This window comes from Notothenia rossii, assembly GCF_949606895.1.
Source record: "Notothenia rossii genome assembly, contig: scaffold_127, whole genome shotgun sequence".
Lineage (NCBI taxonomy): Eukaryota > Metazoa > Chordata > Actinopteri > Perciformes > Nototheniidae > Notothenia > Notothenia rossii.
Genome location: NW_027640216.1, coordinates 10146 through 26634, shown reverse-complemented (window position 1 = coordinate 26634; position 16489 = coordinate 10146). Strand labels below are relative to the sequence as shown.

General features: G+C 43.3%; 1 long non-coding RNA gene across 1 annotated transcript; it reads left to right on the top strand.

Annotated features, from left to right (window-relative positions):
• The first annotated feature begins 12689 nt into the window (after positions 1-12689).
• Positions 12690-15280, top strand: LOC307026940. The gene is made up of 3 exons (XR_013804483.1): positions 12690-12989; positions 14116-14223; positions 15232-15280. It is a non-coding gene; the product is annotated as an uncharacterized lncRNA (long non-coding RNA).
• Positions 15281-16489: the final 1209 nt, after the last annotated feature.

Here is a 16489-nt window from a genome sequence, read left to right as displayed (position 1 = left end):
TCCATAGAAAAAGGGTGAAAATGGAAAAAAGTATTCGAAAATAGTGCCTCATAAGGCGGGTAGAGTCCCTTGAAAACGCCCCTTGAATTCCTCCAGACTCAGAAAAAGTCAAAGTTGACTTTTTGGAGATCCATAGAAAAAGGGTGAAAATGAAAAAAAGTATGCCACAGCATGGATTCGAACACGCGACCAACCGCATCCAGGGGCGAACGTTAACGCAGTGAGCCACTGGACCTGAGTACTCAAATATGCCTACTTGTGCATCTTAGACACTCTGAATTCACTAAATGTACAACTTTTTATCCATCAAAATGAACAAATGAGACATGAAATAACATCTACAGATCAAGACGAAGCGAATGGAAACGGTCCAAGCCTCGTAGCTGTGAACAGCTGTGATCGCAGGAAAATGCTGTTACAAAGATTTCTCAGTATATCTCCGGGACATTTCCCTGGCTTTCCCACCGTCAAAATGGACAAACGAGACATGAAATAACATCAACAGATCAAGACGAAGCGAATGGAGGTACCCCCGGAGTCATAGCATGTGTAAATCGAGACGAAACATCTCTCTCTCCCGCGCCTGCTTGCGAGAGGGAGGGGCAGTTAACACACACACACAGCCGCTGCATGCAGCAACGCACACAGAGGGAGGAGATGGCAGAGAGAATGCACTCCCCTGAAAACTCCCCATGAATTCCTCCAGACTCAGAAAATGTAAAAGTTCACTTTTTGGAGATCCATAGAAAAAGGGTGAAAATGGAAAAAAGTATTCGAAAATAGTGCCTCATAAGGCGGGTAGAGTCCCTTGAAAACGCCCCTTGAATTCCTCCAGGCTCAGAAAAAGTCAAAGTTGACTTTTTGGAGATCCATAGAAAAAGGGTGAAAATTAAAAAAAGTATGCCACAGCATGGATTCGAACACGCGACCAACCGCATCCAGGGGCGAATGTTAACGCAGTGAGCCACTGGACCTGAGTACTCAAATATGCCTACTTGTGCATCTTAGACACTCTGAATTTACTAAATGTACAACTTTTTATCCATCAAAATGAACAAATGAGACATGAAATAACATCTACAGATCAAGACGAAGCGAATGGAAGCGGTCCCAGCCTCGTAGCTGTGAACAGCTGTGATCGCAGGAAAATGCTGTTACAAAGATTTCTCAGTATATCTCCGGGACATTTCCCTAGCTTTCCCACCGTCACAATGGACAAACGAGACATGAAATAACATCAACAGATCAAGACGAAGCGAATGGAAGTACCCCCGGAGTCATAGCATGTGTAAATCGAGACGAAACATCTCTCTCTCCCCCGCCTGCTTGCGAAGGGGAGGGGCAGTTTACACAAACACACGCAGCTGCTGCATGCAGCAACGCACACACAGGGAGGAGATGGCAGAGAGAATGCACTCCCCTGAAAACTCCCCTTGAATTCCTCCAGACTCAGAAAATGTAAAAGTTCACTTTTTGGAGATCCATAGAAAAAGGGTGAAAATGGAAAAAAGTATTCGAAAATAGTGCCTCATAAGGCGGGTAGAGTCCCTTGAAAACTCCCCTTGAATTCCTCCAGACTCAGAAAAAGTCAAAGTTGACTTTTTGGAGATCCATAGAAAAAGGGTGAAAATGAAAAAAAGTATGCCACAGCATGGATTCGAACACGCGACCAACCGCATCCAGGGGCGAACGTTAACACAGTGAGCCACTGGACCTGAGTACTCAAACATGCCTACTTTTGCATCTTAGACACTCTGAATTCACTAAATGTAAAACTTTTTCTCCATCAAAATCAACAAATGAGACATGAAATAACATCTACATCTACAGACGAAGCGAATGGAAGCGGTCCCAGCCTCGTAGCTGTGAACAGCTGTGATCGCAGGAAAATGCTGTTACAAAGATTTCTCAGTATATCTCCGGGACATTTCCCTAGCTTTCCCACCGTCACAATGGACAAACGAGACATGAAATAACATCAACAGATCAAGACGAAGCGAATGGAAGTACCCCCGGAGTCATAGCATGTGTAAATCGAGACGAAACATCTCTCTCTCCCCCGCCTGCTTGCGAAGGGGAGGGGCAGTTTACACACACACACGCAGCTGCTGCATCCAGCAACGCACACAGAGGGAGGAGATGGCAGAGAGAATGCACTCCCCTGAAAACTCCCCATGAATTCCTCCAGACTCAGAAAATGTAAAAGTTCACTTTTTGGAGATCCATAGAAAAAGGGTGAAAATGGAAAAAAGTATTCGAAAATAGTGCCTCATAAGGCGGGTAGAGTCCCTTGAAAACTCCCCTTGAATTCCTCCAGACTCAGAAAAAGTCAAAGTTGACTTTTTGGAGATCCATAGAAAAAGGGTGAAAATTAAAAAAAGTATGCCACAGCATGGATTCGAACACGCGACCAACCGCATCCAGGGGCGAGCGTTAACGCAGTGAGCCACTGGACCTGAGTACTCAAATATGCCTACTTGTGCATCTTAGACACTCTGAATTCACTAAATGTACAACTTTTTATCCATCAAAATCAACAAATGAGACATGAAATAACATCTACAGATCAAGACGAAGCGAATGGAAACGGTCCAAGCCTCGTAGCTGTGAACAGCTGTGATCGCAGGAAAATGCTGTTACAAAGATTTCTCAGTATATCTCCGGGACATTTCCCTGGCTTTCCCACCGTCAAAATGGACAAACGAGACATGAAATAACATCAACAGATCAAGACGAAGCGAATGGAGGTACCCCCGGAGTCATAGCATGTGTAAATCGAGACGAAACATCTCTCTCTCCCGCGCCTGCTTGCGAGAGGGAGGGGCAGTTAACACACACACACAGCCGCTGCATGCAGCAACGCACACAGAGGGAGGAGATGGCAGAGAGAATGCACTCCCCTGAAAACTCCCCATGAATTCCTCCAGACTCAGAAAATGTAAAAGTTCACTTTTTGGAGATCCATAGAAAAAGGGTGAAAATGGAAAAAAGTATTCGAAAATAGTGCCTCATAAGGCGGGTAGAGTCCCTTGAAAACTCCCCTTGAATTCCTCCAGACTCAGAAAAAGTCAAAGTTGACTTTTTGGAGATCCATAGAAAAAGGGTGCAAATGAAAAAAAGTATGCCACAGCATGGATTCGAACACGCGACCAACCGCATCCAGGGGCGAGCGTTAACGCAGTGAGCCACTGGACCTGAGTACTCAAATATGCCTACTTGTGCATCTTAGACACTCTGAATTCACTAAATGTACAACTTTTTATCCATCAAAATGAACAAATGAGACATGAAATAACATCTACAGATCAAGACGAAGCGAATGGAAGCGGTCCCAGCCTCGTAGCTGCGAATAGCTGTGATCGCAGGAAAATGCTGTTACAAAGATTTCTCAGTATATCTCCGGGACATTTCCCTAGCTTTCCCACCGTCACAATGGACAAACGAGACATGAAATAACATCAACAGATCAAGACGAAGCGAATGGAAGTACCCCCGGAGTCATAGCATGTGTACATCGAGACGAAACATCTCTCTCTCCCCCGCCTGCTTGCGAAGGGGAGGGGCAGTTTACACAAACACACGCAGCTGCTGCATGCAGCAACGCACACACAGGGAGGAGATGGCAGAGAGAATGCACTCCCCTGAAAACTCCCCTTGAATTCCTCCAGACTCAGAAAATGTAAAAGTTCACTTTTTGGAGATCCATAGAAAAAGGGTGAAAATGGAAAAAAGTATTCGAAAATAGTGCCTCATAAGGCGGGTAGAGTCCCTTGAAAACTCCCCTTGAATTCCTCCAGACTCAGAAAAAGTCAAAGTTGACTTTTTGGAGATCCATAGAAAAAGGGTGAAAATGAAAAAAAGTATGCCACAGCATGGATTCGAACACGCGACCAACCGCATCCAGGGGCGAACGTTAACGCAGTGAGCCACTGGACCTGAGTACTCAAACATGCCTACTTTTGCATCTTAGACACTCTGAATTCACTAAATGTACAACTTTTTCTCCATCAAAATCAACAAATGAGACATGAAATAACATCTACATCTACAGACGAAGCGAATGGAAGCGGTCCCAGCCTCGTAGCTGTGAACAGCTGTGATCGCAGGAAAATGCTGTTACAAAGATTTCTCAGTATATCTCCGGGACATTTCCCTAGCTTTCCCACCGTCACAATGGACAAACGAGACATGAAATAACATCAACAGATCAAGACGAAGCGAATGGAAGTACCCCCGGAGTCATAGCATGTGTAAATCGAGACGAAACATCTCTCTCTCCCCCGCCTGCTTGCGAAGGGGAGGGGCAGTTTACACACACACACGCAGCTGCTGCATCCAGCAACGCAAACAGAGGGAGGAGATGGCAGAGAGAATGCACTCCCCTGAAAACTCCCCATGAATTCCTCCAGACTCAGAAAATGTAAAAGTTCACTTTTTGGAGATCCATAGAAAAAGGGTGAAAATGGAAAAAAGTATTCGAAAATAGTGCCTCATAAGGCGGGTAGAGTCCCTTGAAAACTCCCCTTGAATTCCTCCAGACTCAGAAAAAGTCAAAGTTGACTTTTTGGAGATCCATAGAAAAAGGGTGAAAATGAAAAAAAGTATGCCACAGCATGGATTCGAACACGCGACCAACCGCATCCAGGGGCGAGCGTTAACGCAGTGAGCCACTGGACCTGAGTACTCAAATATGCCTACTTGTGCATCTTAGACACTCTGAATTCACTAAATGTACAACTTTTTATCCATCAAAATGAACAAATGAGACATGAAATAACATCTACAGATCAAGACGAAGCGAATGGAAACGGTCCAAGCCTCGTAGCTGTGAACAGCTGTGATCGCAGGAAAATGCTGTTACAACGATTTCTCAGTATATCTCCGGGACATTTCCCTGGCTTTCCCACCGTCAAAATGGACAAACGAGACATGAAATAACATCAACAGATCAAGACGAAGCGAATGGAGGTACCCCCGGAGTCATAGCATGTGTAAATCGAGACGAAACATCTCTCTCTCCCGCGCCTGCTTGCGAGAGGGAGGGGCAGTTAACACACACACACAGCCGCTGCATGCAGCAACGCACACAGAGGGAGGAGATGGCAGAGAGAATGCACTCCCCTGAAAACTCCCCATGAATTCCTCCAGACTCAGAAAATGTAAAAGTTCACTTTTTGGAGATCCATAGAAAAAGGGTGAAAATGGAAAAAAGTATTCGAAAATAGTGCCTCATAAGGCGGGTAGAGTCCCTTGAAAACTCCCCTTGAATTCCTCCAGACTCAGAAAAAGTCAAAGTTGACTTTTTGGAGATCCATAGAAAAAGGGTGCAAATGAAAAAAAGTATGCCACAGCATGGATTCGAACACGCGACCAACCGCATCCAGGGGCGAGCGTTAACGCAGTGAGCCACTGGACCTGAGTACTCAAATATGCCTACTTGTGCATCTTAGACACTCTGAATTCACTAAATGTACAACTTTTTATCCATCAAAATGAACAAATGAGACATGAAATAACATCTACAGATCAAGACGAAGCGAATGGAAGCGGTCCCAGCCTCGTAGCTTTGAACAGCTGTGATCGCAGGAAAATGCTGTTACAAAGATTTCTCAGTATATCTCCGGGACATTTCCCTGGCTTTCCCACCGTCACAATGGACAAACGAGACATGAAATAACATCAACAGATCAAGACGAAGCGAATGGAAGTACCCCCGGAGTCATAGCATGTGTAAATCGAGACGAAACATCTCTCTCTCCCCCGCCTGCTTGTGAAGGGGAGGGGCAGTTTACACACACACACGCAGCTGCTGCATGCAGCAACGCACACAGAGGGAGGAGATTGCAGAGAGAATGCACTCCCCTGAAAACTCCCCATGAATTCCTCCAGACTCAGAACATGTAAAAGTTCACTTTTTGGAGATCCATAGAAAAAGGGTGAAAATGGAAAAAAGTATTCGAAAATAGTGCCTCATAAGGCGTGTAGAGTCCCTTGAAAACTCCCCTTGAATTCCTCCAGACTCAGAACATGTAAAAGTTCACTTTTTGGAGATCCAAAGAAAAAGGGTGAAAATGTAAAAAGGTATTCGAAAATAGTGCCTCATAAGGCGGGTAGAGTCCCTTGAAAACTCCCCTTGAATTCCTCCAGACTCAGAAAAAGTCAAAGTTGACTTTTTGGAGATCCATAGAAAAAAGGGTGAAAATGAAAAAAAGTATGCCACAGCATGGATTCGAACACGCGACCAACCGCATCCAGGGGCGAGCGTTAACGCAGTGAGCCACTGGACCTGAGTACTCAAATATGCCTACTTGTGCATCTTAGACACTCTGAATTCACTAAATGTACAACTTTTTATCCATCAAAATGAACAAATGAGACATGAAATAACATCTACAGATCAAGACGAAGCGAATGGAAGCGGTCCCAGCCTCGTAGCTTTGAACAGCTGTGATCGCAGGAAAATGCTGTTACAAAGATTTCTCAGTATATTTCCGGGACATTTCCCTGGCTTTCCGACCGTCACAATGGACAAACGAGACATGAAATAACATCAACAGATCAAGACGAAGCGAATGGAAGTACCCCCGGAGTCATAGCATGTGTAAATCGAGACGAAACATCTCTCTCTCCCCCGCCTGCTTGTGAAGGGGAGGGGCAGTTTACACACACACACGCAGCTGCTGCATGCAGCAACGCACACAGAGGGAGGAGATGGCAGAGAGAATGCACTCCCCTGAAAACTCCCCATGAATTCCTCCAGACTCAGAACATGTAAAAGTTCACTTTTTGGAGATCCATAGAAAAAGGGTGAAAATGGAAAAAAGTATTCGAAAATAGTGCCTCATAAGGCGGGTAGAGTCCCTTGAAAACTCCCCTTGAATTCCTCCAGACTCAGAACATGTAAAAGTTCACTTTTTGGAGATCCATAGAAAAAGGGTGAAAATGTAAAAAGGTATTCGAAAATAGTGCCTCATAAGGCGGGTAGAGTCCCTTGAAAACTCCCCTTAAATTCCTCCAGACTCAGAAAAAGTCAAAGTTGACTTTTTGGAGATCCATAGAAAAAGGGTGAAAATGAAAAAAAGTATGCCACAGCATGGATTCGAACACGCGACCAACCGCATCCAGGGGCGAGCGTTAACGCAGTGAGCCACTGGACCTGAGTACTCAAATATGCCTACTTGTGCATCTTAGACACTCTGAATTCACTAAATGTACAACTTTTTATCCATCAAAATGAACAAATGAGACATGAAATAACATCTACAGATCAAGACGAAGCGAATGGAAGCGGTCCCAGCCTCGTAGCTGTGAACAGCTGTGATCGCAGGAAAATGCTGTTACAAAGATTTCTCAGTATATCTCCGGGACATTTCCCTAGCTTTCCCACCGTCACAATGGACAAACGAGACAGGAAATAACATCAACAGATCAAGACGAAGCGAATGGAAGTACCCCCGGAGTCATAGCATGTGTAAATCGAGACGAAACATCTCTCTCTCCCCCGCCTGCTTGTGAAGGGGAGGGGCAGTTTACACACACACACGCAGCTGCTGCATGCAGCAACGCACACAGAGGGAGGAGATGGCAGAGAGAATGCACTCCCCTGAAAACTCCCCATGAATTCCTCCAGACTCAGAACATGTAAAAGTTCACTTTTTGGAGATCCATAGAAAAAGGGTGAAAATGGAAAAAAGTATTCGAAAATAGTGCCTCATAAGGCGTGTAGAGTCCCTTGAAAACTCCCCTTGAATTCCTCCAGACTCAGAACATGTAAAAGTTCACTTTTTGGAGATCCAAAGAAAAAGGGTGAAAATGTAAAAAGGTATTCGAAAATAGTGCCTCATAAGGCGGGTAGAGTCCCTTGAAAACTCCCCTTGAATTCCTCCAGACTCAGAAAAAGTCAAAGTTGACTTTTTGGAGATCCATAGAAAAAAGGGTGAAAATGAAAAAAAGTATGCCACAGCATGGATTCGAACACGCGACCAACCGCATCCAGGGGCGAGCGTTAACGCAGTGAGCCACTGGACCTGAGTACTCAAATATGCCTACTTGTGCATCTTAGACACTCTGAATTCACTAAATGTACAACTTTTTATCCATCAAAATGAACAAATGAGACATGAAATAACATCTACAGATCAAGACGAAGCGAATGGAAGCGGTCCCAGCCTCGTAGCTTTGAACAGCTGTGATCGCAGGAAAATGCTGTTACAAAGATTTCTCAGTATATTTCCGGGACATTTCCCTGGCTTTCCGACCGTCACAATGGACAAACGAGACATGAAATAACATCAACAGATCAAGACGAAGCGAATGGAAGTACCCCCGGAGTCATAGCATGTGTAAATCGAGACGAAACATCTCTCTCTCCCCCGCCTGCTTGTGAAGGGGAGGGGCAGTTTACACACACACACGCAGCTGCTGCATGCAGCAACGCACACAGAGGGAGGAGATGGCAGAGAGAATGCACTCCCCTGAAAACTCCCCATGAATTCCTCCAGACTCAGAACATGTAAAAGTTCACTTTTTGGAGATCCATAGAAAAAGGGTGAAAATGGAAAAAAGTATTCGAAAATAGTGCCTCATAAGGCGGGTAGAGTCCCTTGAAAACTCCCCTTGAATTCCTCCAGACTCAGAAAATGTAAAAGTTCACTTTTTGGAGATCCATAGAAAAAGGGTGAACATGGAAAAAAGTATTCGAAAATAGTGCCTCATAAGGCGGGTAGAGTCCCTTGAAAACTCCCCTTGAATTCCTCCAGACTCAGAAAAAGTCAAAGTTGACTTTTTGGAGATCCATAGAAAAAGGGTGAAAATTAAAAAAAGTATGCCACAGCATGGATTCGAACACGCGACCAACCGCATCCAGGGGCGAGCGTTAACGCAGTGAGCCACTGGACCTGAGTACTCAAACATGCCTACTTTTGCATCTTAGACACTCTGAATTCACTAAATGTACAACTTTTTCTCCATCAAAATCAACAAATGAGACATGAAATAACATCTACATATACAGACGAAGCGAATGGAAGCGGTCCCAGCCTCGTAGCTGTGAACAGCTGTGATCGCAGGAAAATGCTGTTACAAAGATTTCTCAGTATATCTCCGGGACATTTCCCTAGCTTTCCCACCGTCACAATGGACAAACGAGACATGAAATAACATCAACAGATCAAGACGAAGCGAATGGAAGTACCCCCGGAGTCATAGCATGTGTAAATCGAGACGAAACATCTCTCTCTCCCCCGCCTGCTTGCGAAGGGGAGGGGCAGTTTACACACACACACGCAGCTGCTGCATCCAGCAACGCACACAGAGGGAGGAGATGGCAGAGAGAATGCACTCCCCTGAAAACTCCCCATGAATTCCTCCAGACTCAGAAAATGTAAAAGTTCACTTTTTGGAGATCCATAGAAAAAGGGTGAAAATGGAAAAAAGTATTCGAAAATAGTGCCTCATAAGGCGGGTAGAGTCCCTTGAAAACTCCCCTTGAATTCCTCCAGACTCAGAAAAAGTCAAAGTTGACTTTTTGGAGATCCATAGAAAAAGGGTGAAAATGAAAAAAAGTATGCCACAGCATGGATTCGAAGACGCGACCAACCGCATCCAGGGGCGAGCGTTAACGCAGTGAGCCACTGGACCTGAGTACTCAAATATGCCTACTTGTGCATCTTAGACACTCTGAATTCACTAAATGTACAACTTTTTATCCATCAAAATGAACAAATGAGACATGAAATAACATCTACAGATCAAGACGAAGCGAATGGAAGCGGTCCCAGCCTCGTAGCTTTGAACAGCTGTGATCGCAGGAAAATGCTGTTACAAAGATTTCTCAGTATATCTCCGGGACATTTCCCTGGCTTTCCCACCGTCACAATGGACAAACGAGACATGAAATAACATCAACAGATCAAGACGAAGCGAATGGAAGTACCCCCGGAGTCATAGCATGTGTAAATCGAGACGAAACATCTCTCTCTCCCCCGCCTGCTTGTGAAGGGGAGGGGCAGTTTACACACACACACGCAGCTGCTGCATGCAGCAACGCACACAGAGGGAGGAGATGGCAGAGAGAATGCACTCCCCTGAAAACTCCCCATGAATTCCTCCAGACTCAGAACATGTAAAAGTTCACTTTTTGGAGATCCATAGAAAAAGGGTGAAAATGGAAAAAAGTATTCGAAAATAGTGCCTCATAAGGCGGGTAGAGTCCCTTGAAAACTCCCCTTGAATTCCTCCAGACTCAGAAAATGTAAAAGTTCACTTTTTGGAGATCCATAGAAAAAGGGTGAAAATGGAAAAAAGTATTCGAAAATAGTGCCTCATAAGGCAGGTAGAGTCCCTTGAAAACTCCCCTTGAATTCCTCCAGACTCAGAAAAAGTCAAAGTTGACTTTTTGGAGATCCATAGAAAAAGGGTGAAAATGAAAAAAAGTATGCCACAGCATGGATTCGAACACGCGACCAACCGCATCCAGGGGCGAACGTTAACGCAGTGAGCCACTGGACCTGAGTACTCAAATATGCCTACTTGTGCATCTTAGACACTCTGAATTCACTAAATGTACAACTTTTTATCCATCAAAATGAACAAATGAGACATGAAATAACATCTACAGATCAAGACGAAGCGAATGGAAGCGGTCCCAGCCTCGTAGCTGTGAACAGCTGTGATCGCAGGAAAATGCTGTTACAAAGATTTCTCAGTATATCTCCGGGACATTTCCCTAGCTTTCCCACCGTCACAATGGACAAACGAGACATGAAATAACATCAACAGATCAAGACGAAGCGAATGGAAGTACCCCCGGAGTCATAGCATGTGTAAATCGAGACGAAACATCTCTCTCTCCCCCGCCTGCTTGCGAAGGGGAGGGGCAGTTTACACACACACACGCAGCTGCTGTATGCAGCAACGCACACACAGGGAGGAGATGGCAGAGAGAATGCACTCCCCTGAAAACTCCCCTTGAATTCCTCCAGACTCAGAAAATGTAAAAGTTCACTTTTTGGAGATCCATAGAAAAAGGGTGAAAATGGAAAAAAGTATTCGAAAATAGTGCCTCATAAGGAGGGTAGAGTCCCTTGAAAACTCCCCTTGAATTCCTCCAGACTCAGAAAAAGTCAAAGTTGACTTTTTGGAGATCCATAGAAAAAGGGTGAAAATGAAAAAAAGTATGCCACAGCATGGATTCGAACACGCGACCAACCGCATCCAGGGGCGAGCGTTAACGCAGTGAGCCACTGGACCTGAGTACTCAAACATGCCTACTTTTGCATCTTAGACACTCTGAATTCACTAAATGTACAACTTTTTCTCCATCAAAATGAACAAATGAGACATTAAATAACATCTACAGATCAAGACGAAGCGAATGGAAGCGGTCCCAGCCTCGTAGCTGTGAACAGCTGTGATCGCAGGAAAATGCTGTTACAAAGATTTCTCAGTATATCTCCGGGACATTTCCCTGGCTTTCCCACCGTCACAATGGACAAACGAGACATGAAATAACATCAACAGATCAAGACGAAGCGAATGGAGGTACCCCCGGAGTCATAGCATGTGTAAATCGAGACGAAACATCTCTCTCTCCCCCGCCTGCTTGCGAGGGGGAGGGGCAGTTTACACACACACGCAGCTGCTGCAGGCAGCAACACACAAACAGGGAGGAGATGGCAGAGAGAACGCACTCCCCTGAAAACTCCCCTTGAATTCCTCCAGACTCAGAAAATGTAAAAGATCACTTTTTGGAGATCCATAGAAAAAGGGTGAAAATGAAAAAAAGAATGCCACAGCATGGATTGTAACACGCGACCAACCGCATCCAGGGTCGAGCGTTAACACAGTGAGCCACTGGACCTGAGTACACAAACATGCCTACTTGTGCATCTTAGACACTCTGAATTTACTAAATGTACAACTTTTTCTCCATCAAAATGAACAAATGAGACATTAAATAACATCTACAGATCAAGACGAAGCGAATGGAAGCGGTCCCAGCCTCGTAGCTGCGAACAGCTGTGATCGCAGGAAAATGCTGTTACAAAGATTTCTCAGTATATCTCCGGGACATTTGCCTGGCTTTCCCACCGTCACAATGGACAAAGGAGACATGAAATAACATCAACAGATCAAGACGAAGCGAATGGAAGTACCCCCGGAGTCATAGCATGTGTAAATCGAGACGAAACATCTCTCTCTCCCCCGCCTGCTTGCGAAGGGGAGGGGCAGTTTACACACACACACGCAGCTGCTGAATGCAGCAACGCACACACAGGGAGGAGATGGCAGAGAGAATGCACTCCCCTGAAAACTCCCCTTGAATTCCTCCAGACTCAGAAAATGTAAAAGTTCACTTTTTGGAGATCCATAGAAAAAGGGTGAAAATGGAAAAAAGTATTCCAAAATAGTGCCTCATAAGGCGGGTAGAGTCCCTTGAAAACCCCCCTTGAATTCCTCCAGACTCAGAAAAAGTCAAAGTTGACTTTTTGGAGATCCATAGAAAAAGGGTGAAAATCAAAAAAAGTATGCCACAGCATGGACTCGAACACGCAACCAACCGCATCCAGGGGCGAGCGTTAACGCAGTGAGCCACAGGAACTGAGTACTCAAACACGCCTACTTGTGCATCTTAGACACTCTGAATTCACTAAATGTACAACTTTTGACCTGACCTTGTCTGTCTAATCTTTTTTTCTTCATGATTTTCTTTTAAATGTAACTGACAATGCGCCACACTATATCCAAACCAATTATGCAAGTTCTACTACTAACATTCAATCTCTATTTATTTAAGTCTTGATGCATCGGTTGAAGACAAGTCACTGGGTAGGCTTGTAAACGATGACCACAAAACGCCCAACTGCAAGATGAGAACCATTGTCCTTGATGGGATGCCACATCTCTGCCTGTTTGCCCTTAGAGACATCGCCCCAGAGGAAGAAATATCCTACAATTATGGGGATGCAGACTGGCCTTGGCGCAAACAGGTAAACATATAACTCAAAAGTAACACGTGATTTAACACATGTTTTTGTTTCCCTCCAAATAATTATAGTACCTAATTAATTTGTTGTTCGATTAACAAGTCATTTTAGATGGTTCAGATGTGGCAAACTATACTGGTATTGGAGAATTCATCAGATTTGCTATAAGTTTGGTCTGCTACCTGTATGAGCAAGTGGGGGAGTGATACTTTAATTGATGATGTATTTAATTAAAAGCAGAACTTGACAGATTTCACCTGACAACTTGCATGCCCTTGCTTGCTTTTCAGTTAGCTAATGTTTGCAGCTCATGAATATTACATTGCATTTAGCTGAGGCTTTTATCCAAAGCGACTTACAATAAGTGCATTCGACCAGGAAGATACAAACTTGAAGAAAACAGAATCATATAAGTACATCAGGTTTCATCGAGCTAAAACATTTCAAGTGCTACTCAACTGGCTTTAGATAAGCCAGTCCTTTGTTAGTATATAAGTGCTTTGTTAGTAATTGTATCGCTCGAAGTGGAGTCTAAAGAGATGAGTTTTCAGTCTGAAGAAGATGTGTAAGCTTTCTGCTGTCCTGATTTCAATGGGGAGCTCATTCCACCATTTTGGAGCCAGGATAGCAAACCCACGTGTTTTTGGTGATGGGAACTTGGGTCCCCCTCGCAGTGCGGGTGCAGCGAGCTGTTTGGCTGATGCAGAGCGGAGTGCACGTGCTGGGGTGTACGGTTTAACCATGTTCTGGATGTAGGAAGGGCCAGATCCATTCGCAGCATGGTACGCAAGTACCAGTGTCTTGAAGTAAATTCTAGCAGTTACTGGAAGCCAGTGAAGGGAGCGGAGGAGCGGTGTGGTGTGGGAACATTTAGGAAGGTTGAAGACCAGACGAGCCGCTGCATTCTGGATGAGCTGCAGAGGTCGGATGGCACATGCAGGTAGACCAGCCAGGAGGGAGTTGCAGTAGTCTAGGTGTGAGACGACGAGAGCCTGGACCAGAACCTGCGTCGCTTTCTGGGTCAGGAGGGGACGTATCCTCCTGATGTTGTAAAGTGTGTATCTGCAGCAGCGGGTTATCTCAACATAAATATTTACTATCTTCTTAGTGCATTCTTGTTTTATCTAAGTTCCAGGTGACGAATGAGCAGTATTATCCAGAGGCAGTTGAGGAGGAGAGTCTCCCCTTCGAGTTGACTTCCCTCAAAACATCCACAACAGACCGTTCTTCTCCCGAGGTAATTCAGTAATATAGAGCTGTCTCCACAATCTCATTATGTTGTGCCTTTCACTATCAAATCAAATACGTTTTTATTTATATAGCACATTTAAAAGCGATTTTTGTTCGAGCCAAAGTGCTGTACATGTAATAAAAACACATTACTACAATCACAATAAAAGACAATAATTTACAACAGAAATATAAAAAACACAGGGATATGGAGTCCCCATACCAAGACAGGAATCGGATCTCCTTGATGGGACTTGTTACAGAAACCTGTCACACACACTTGTTTCCACTCTTGTCCTCATGGGGCCCTCCCGTTTGGTTATAGCTTGAAGTGATTTCTAAATATTTGTGCAACACCTTTTAGTCTCTAAACTCAAGTTGTTGTAGGCATCATTCTACACCCTCTGAGACTGTGCATGTTTGAAAGGGGTAATTTTAATGCAATCCATTGCAACCCCTTTATGATATGTTCAGACCACAGTAATGAAAAATGCCAGGACTTTGCTTTGATCCAAATCTAGTTTCAGAAACAGTTTTTGATTTAGCTAACTGTGGTAACTCATGAATATCTCAACATAAATGTTTACTATCTTCTTGTTGTGCTAGGACGCCGTTGGGTCCTAGCACATCGTGCTCGGGCCCAAATGATGCTGCAGAAAAATAACTGCTTTAATGCCCTGTTGAGAAGCTCAAGAGGGAGTTTCTCAGGACATCATGCAGTACAAGCGAAAACTTTTAGTGCACCTATGGCTGTCATGTGGCACTTCTCTCTGTAAAAGTGGTGTAAATAAATGGATATTTTACCTTTTTTAGCAAGAGAACGTTAGCTAGCTATTACTTTTCTTAATAAATTAAGTTGGAATATTATTGGCTTCAATAAGTTATGTAACAATGGTTAGTATTAAACCTCAGAATAAATGAACTTACTGACACTGCTGTGCACCTGCAAACATTGAAATATCCTGAACAGGATCAGGGTGTGATTAATAATAAAGAGTGTTCTTCTGTCTAACAGGTGAGATGGCTGACCATTTAAAAAAACAATGCAGAGATCAGTGAGAAAGAGACGGCTTGGTCCTCAACAGGATACTGAACAGCACATTAAGTGGAGGACTGACAAGGCTGGTCTTGAAGAGCATTTTATCGACCAGTTTAAAGGTAAGTGCTTACAATGTTGTATGTTTTTAAATGAACACAAGCAAATAGTGCAAAAATAAATCACAATATCTTAATTCATAATCCCAACATTGCTTCCTTTGTTCGTTTTAACTCCAAAAAGTTACTGGCAGTATTATAATTTAAATCAAAAATCTATGCAATTATTAAAAAGCAAATGTTGTTATATTTGGTAACATTTTCTAAACATTCCTTCATCGATAAATCCAATACTTCAAGGTTTTGTAATAAGCCACTTACAAAAGTATAACGCACGTTTTTAAAACAAAAGAAACACCATATGCCTGTTAGACATCTCCACAAAGGTCAGGCTGTGCATCATATCAATGGGCCACATGGAAGTTGAGCATGTTCATGTATAATAATACAAATAGTTACCCCAATAACTGTTTTAGTCAAAAAGTTATTAGTCTGAATACATAATATATAAGCATCTATAGGGACAATTGGGTTATTATTTATAATTTTTTAGTCTTCATTTTTTTTACAACACTTGTTGTGATTTAAACATATCCCTCTATATTTAAATAAAACTTTTTTTGATAATTATTTGTAATGTCATGTGTCTCAGAAACAGGTGAATATGTAAACCTTGCATTCTAACTTCCCACATGGCTGTAGTTTATTAATAATTCTTTGTATTCAAATAAATATTTAATCTGATTTCATTCTGCTCCAACTGGGTTAAATATGGATTAACACAGACATATTCTTTATTTTACAAACATAAGAAGGTGCTACTTGTACATTGGCATGTCACACTGTTGTCTCCTGCGTTGTCTATTGCTGCTCTTAGTCTTTTGGATAATTTTGCATGGAAAACTATGTTGGAGAAGAGCAAATGTTAGTTTTGTAGTGCTGTGAATTACTTGAATTGGCTTATTGATAGAAAGGTGAAAGAAGACTGAGGGGTTCTTGCCTTTTTCTCCAAAGTTGTCTTCAATACCATTAAAGTTAACTCTTGAGATTTGACCTCAATTCACATTGAGATCTCCTTTTTTTAACTTGCAATATAATGGCTTCTAACTAAACATATTTTTAAGTGAATCATGTAATAAAGATTTCTTCTTACTTTAAAGGTCGAGGTGTGTTTGCTG